Consider the following 6288-nt stretch of genomic DNA (forward strand, 5'->3'; position numbering starts at 1 on the left):
CGCGGCCCTGCGCCTGGTCAGAGCTCGCTCTGTGTGGATTTATAATGTTTTCTGCCATAGCCGTGACAGCTCGCAGCTCCTGGCAGAGAACATTATGCAGGACGGGGGTGGGGCGTCGGGCGGGTCTTAGTGACGCGGCCCTCCACAGCACAGCATGGTGTGTTCCTGACGGGGTGGGGCGGCAGGCTCTCCTCACTGACACGCCCCCGGCAGAACATGTTATGTGGGGCGTGCTGGGGCAGCAGACTGGCTTCAGTGACGCGGCTCCCGGTACCGGTGTTCAGTGTGTAGCGCTGCTAAGCAGCAGCGCTGTATACACTGACGCTCAATGTACAATGCTGCTACTTAGCAGCGCTGTACACCGAGGTCCCGCCAGCATCCTCCCCATACAGCTCCACCCCTCCATAACCACACCCCCATATGACCAAAGCCCCGCCCCCACCCCCACCGGGCCATGGAAAACTGGTCTTCCTTATAGCCGGTCCCTGGTGCAAAAAAGGTTGGGGACCTCTGTCCTAAATGACTGGTAATGATAACTAGAATCCACCTGTGTGTAATCAAGTCTCTGTATAAATGCACCTGCTCTGTGATAGTCTCAGGGTTCTGTTTCAAGTGCAGAGAGCATCATGAAGACCAAGGAACACACCAGGCAGGTCCGAGATACTGTTGTGGCGAAGTTTAAAGCCGGATTTGGATACAAAAAGATTTCCCAAGTTTTAAACATCTCAAGGAGCACTGTGCAAGCGATCATATTGAAATGGAAGGAGTATCAGACCACTGCAAATCTACCAACACCCGGCCGCCCCTCTAAACTTTCATCTCGAACAAGAAGACTGATCAGAGATGCAGCCAAAAGGCCCATGATCACTCTGGATGAACTGCAGAGATCTACAGCTGAGGTGGGAGAGTCTGTCCATAGGACAACAATCAGTCGTACACTGCACAAATCTGGCCTTTATGGAAGAGTGGCAAGAAGAAAGCCATTTCTCAAAGATATCCATAAAAAGTCTCGTTTGAAGTTTGCCACAAGCCACCTGGGAGACACACCAAACATGTGGAATAAAGTGCTCTGGTCAGATGAAACCAAAATCGAACGTTTTGGTCACAATGCAAAACGATATGTTTGGCGTAAAAGCAACATAGCTCATCACCCTCAAAACACCATCCCCACTGTCAAACATGGTGGTGGCAGCATCATGGTTTGGGCCTGCTTTTCTTCATCAGGGACAGGGAAGATGGTTAAAATTGATGGGAAGATGGACGGAGCCAAATATAGGACCATTCTGGAAGAAAACCTTTTGGAGTCTGCAAAAGACCTGAGACTGGGACGGAGATTTATCTTCCAACAAGACAATGATCCCAAACATAAAGCAAACTCTACAATGGAATGGTTCAAAAATAAACGTATCCAGGTGTTAGAATGGCCAAGTCAAAGTCCAGACCTGAATCCAATCGAGAATCTGTGGAAAGAGCTGAAAACTGCTGTTCACAAACGCCCTCCATCCAACCTCAATGAGCTCGAGCTGTTTTGCAAGGAAGAATGGGCAAGAATTTCAGCCTCTCGATGTGCAAAACTGATAGAGACATACCCCAAGCGACTTGCAGCTGAAATTGCAGCAAAAGGTGGCGCTACAAAGTATTAACTCAAGGGGGCCGAATAATATTGCACGCCCCACTTTTCAGTTTCTAATTTGTTAAAGTTTAAAATATCCAATAAATTTTGTTCCTCTTCACGACTGTGTCCCACTTGTTGTTAATTCTTCCCCAATAAAATTAGAATTTTATATCTTTGTTTGAAGCCAGAAATGTGGCAAAAGGTAGAAGGGGGCCAAATACTTTCACAAGACACTGTGTGTATGTACATGTGTGTGTGTGTGTACAGACCAAAAGTTTGTACACACCTCATTTAAAGATTTTTCAGTATTTTCATGATTTGAAAATTGTACATTCACACTGAAGGCATCAAAACTATGAATTAACACATGTGGAATTATATACTTAACAAAAAAAGTGTGAAACAACTGTAAATATCTTATATTCTAGGTTCTTCAAAGTAGCCACCTTTTGCTTTGATGACTGCTTTGCACACTCTTGGCATTCTCTTGATGAGCTTCAAGAGGTAGTCACCGGAAATTGTCTTCCAACAATCTTGAAGGAGTTCCCAGAGATGCTTAGCACTTGGCCCTTTTGCCTTCACTCTGCGGTCCAGCTCACCCCAAACCATCTCGATTGGGTTCAGGTCCGGTGACTGTGGAGGCCAGGTCATCTGGCGTAGCACCCCATCATCCTATCCTACTAATATTATAAATGCGAAAGTTTGTGAGTATGTATGTTTGTTACTCTTTCACGAAAAAACTACTGGATGGATTTGCATGAAACTTTACAGTAATATAGATTATACATCGGAATAACATATAGGCTACAATTTGTAATGATTTTATGTAATTTTGGTCGTAATATAAAGATACATGTCAATTAAGTCGGAAAAAAATCTGGCCTCTGAGAGCTATCTTGGCGTACGCTGCCTAAACCGTTGGAGTTACACAAAGATGATGTACCGTAGAATTGTTTGTCTTGAATAGTTCTAAATAAAAGTCCGCGACAGCATATATCTACCTTTTATGTGGAAGCCACTATGAACAAAATTGTGAACCATAAATTTAATTAAATTAGATACTATTTTACAATGTACATTTTAGTATATTTAGCAAACTTTTTAGTATATTTATCAAACTCTTATATACACACATACACAGGTGATATTTAAATGGCTGATTTACAGCAGTCAGAAGAGATTGATAATACAATAATTTGCCCATAGTGGATCATTGTATAGTGAGGTCACAGTTGCTGCCTGTCCACAGTCAGAATACAGGGGTGATCATATACCGTGGCCAGGTACAAGTGTGGCACAGGGGGTTCACACACGACCCCCAGGGACTGACATTTCCTAGAAACTTTGGCAGCTGTCAGTCATGAGCTCACCCTGATACATTACACTCTGGAAACAGCTGAAGGGAGAAGGATAATTTATGACATTTTCTCAGACTTAAAAAAAAAAATAGCCCAGAAAACAGCCCATATGTCAGGAACAGGTTACTAGGGAACTACACGTCCCAGCACGGCCTGCCCGCGCCCACAGCCCGGGGGGAGTGTGAGGCTTCCTCCTGCAGGTTGCCCGGGGGCACCGGGCCGTCATTGTCCTCACACAGGGGGTACTCGCCGCCATTGTCCCTCCACATAACACCGTATAATAAAACATGCGCTCACCTGCGCCAGCTGCTGCAGCCGGGAAAGTTCCGAGCGCCTCACATGGGCGGAGGGGAAGTGACTCACACACGGGGAGGGGCAGTAACCTGAGCGCGGCTCCATGGAGGATGCACACACTGCAGCCTGACAGCACCGGCAGCAGCGCTACACAAATGGCGTCCTCCCCTCCTGTGTGCAATACAGCCCTGTGTGTGTGCAGCGCAGCATGTCACCCACAGCACCAGCAGGCTGCTCTCAGCTCCCACAGAGCACTGGGAATGGTTGCTATGGGTAACCGCGCCACAGCTGCTCCTCATAGACCATGTCACCCACAGCACCAGCAGGCTACTCTCAGCTCCCACAGAGCACTGGGAATGGTTGCTATGGGTAACCGCGCCACAGCTGCTCCTCATAGACCAGTCATATACAACTGATATCGTCTGTACAGCGATCGTAATATAACTAATTAGATTGTTTTAGTATTTTGTTTGAACTTTACTAAGTACCTATTTTGTAATTAGTACTTATAAAAATGCCGCGAAAGCATAAGTCTAGCATTTCGCAAAGCTCTAATAAAGCCCGAGCTATGAAAATAATTAGATGTGATGAGACGTCTCAACAAGCCGAGCAACGAAGGCTTGAGCAGGCGGTGCGTTGTGCGGCACATAGAGCTGCAGAGACTCCAGAACAATCCCAAGCCCGACGTGAACGGAATGCGGAGTTTTTGGCATCTCAACGGGCTGCTGAAACTCAAGAACAGTCCCAAGCCCGACGTGAACAGCATGCGGAGTATCTGGCGTCTCAACGGGCTGCTGAAACTCCAGAACAGTCCCAAGCTCGACGTCAGCAGCAAGCGACTTACTTGGCGTCCAAAAGAGCCACTGAAACTTATGAAATGGCCGAATCTCTGCAGATGCACTGTTGCTGAAAGGGCAGCACAGCGACGTCAAACATTTACAAGAAATACATGGATATTGTTTAATAAAGCTGCATTTGAGTATGACGAGACTCTTGATTATGAAACTCACAAGCTTATAAAAATAGAAGCAATGACCATAGATTGCAAATATTGCGGAGCTCTTAAGTGGAAAGAGGAAGCAGCAGGTATGTGTTGTTTGGGCAGGAAAGTAGCTCTTCCTTATATAGACGAGCCAGTTCAACCTTTAAAAGAGCTTTTCTCTAATGAAACTGATGAATCTCGCCTTTTTCTAAATAATATAAGAAAATACAACATGTGCTTTCATATGACGTCTTTTGGAGCAGATCAAATTGTCTCAATGCCAGGGTTTTGCCCGACCTTTACAATACAAGGACAAGTATACCACCGTATCGGTTCTTTAATTCCTACATCCATTTCGCAACCACAATTTTTACAAGTTTATTTCATAGGTGACGAAGAAGAACAAATCAACAGGCGTACTGAGTGCGTGCAAAGCGTAGATAAAAACATAGTTAAAAAATTACAACGAGTACTTCACGACCACAACATTTTGGTGCATGAATTTAAAACGGCTAGAGACAGAATGATCAATGACGATGATTTCAAAGTAGTGATTCACCCAGACCGTGTACCACGTGGTCAACATGAGAGACGATTCAATGCCCCTACTACAAATGAAATAGCTGCTGTAATAGTTAGTAGCGAACAAACTATGTCTCGGGACATCGTTGTGCAGCCGCGCGAGGGCATGCTCACTAGGGTTCCCGATACACATAGATTCTATGACGCTCTCGAGTACCCAATAATTTTTTGGGAAGGACAAGAGGGGTACAGCATTGATATTCCTCAGATAAATCCAATTACCAAACAAGCAATGCCAAGCAAAAAGGTGTCCTGCAAAGATTTTTATGCCTTTCACTTGATGGTCCGTCGCAGCGATTTTAATTTGATGCTTAAGTGTAGGCTCCTACTTCATCAGTTTCTGGTCGACATGTATGTAAAGATGGAAAGTGAGCGCTTAAGGTTCATTTCTTTAAATAAAAAAAAAACGCGCAGAAAATTATATTCACTTGCAAGATGCAATAAGAAATGATGCGGATTTGGATCCAAATAACTTAGGTCAGATGGTGATTCTCCCGTCATCATTTGTAAATAGCCCGAGATACCTACACGAATACACACAAGATGCGTTCACATACGTACGTAATTATGGGAGGCCTGATTTATTTATTACAATGACTTGCAACCCCGCTTGGCCAGAAATCACCAAAGAGCTTATGGCTGGTCAAAATTCAACGGACAGACATGACTTAACAGCTCAAGTATTTAGAATAAAAGTACAGAAGTTGGTAGCTCTACTTACAAAAGGTAACATATTTGGTGATATGCAATGCTTCATGTACTCGATCGAGTGGCAAAAGCGAGGTTTGCCTCATGTGCACTTACTGCTGTGGTTAAAGGAAAAATTGCATCCGAACCAAATTGACGAAATCATATGTGCTGAGATACCAAACCCAGAAACCGATCAAAAGCTCTATGATACAGTGACAAAGAATATGATTCATGGGCCATGTGGTACATTCAATGCTTCATCGCCATGCATGAAGGAAGGAAAATATCCGAGGAAGCTTTTAAAAGATACTCAAACCAATGACAAAGGTTATCCTTTGTACAGGCGCAGAGCACCAGAGAATGGTGGACGCACGACGATTATAAAAACCCGTAGAGGAACACAGGAAATATTGGTGGACAATAGCTGGGTGGTCCCATATTCTCCACTCTTATCAAAAATTTTTAATTCTCATTTAAATGTAGAGTTCTGTAATACGGTACAGGCGATAAAATATATTTGTAAATATATTAATAAGGGTAGCGACCAGGCTATTTTTAACATCCGCCAGCAAGGGAATGTTAACATTGACCCAAGAGATGAGGTGCAGACCTTTAGAACCGGCTGATATGTTAGTAGTAACGAAGCAGCGTGGCGGATCTTAGGTCTGCCTCTGCAAGAGAGACACCCAACCGTCACTCATCTTGCGATTCATTTACCCAATGGCGAGAGGGTTTACTTTACGGAAAATAATTTTAGAGAGAGATTA

This window comes from Phyllobates terribilis, unplaced genomic scaffold (genome assembly GCF_046119375.1).
Source record: "Phyllobates terribilis strain yellow unplaced genomic scaffold, ASM4611937v1 Scaffold_2__4_contigs__length_985480577, whole genome shotgun sequence".
In the NCBI taxonomy this organism is placed as follows: Eukaryota; Metazoa; Chordata; class Amphibia; order Anura; family Dendrobatidae; genus Phyllobates; species Phyllobates terribilis.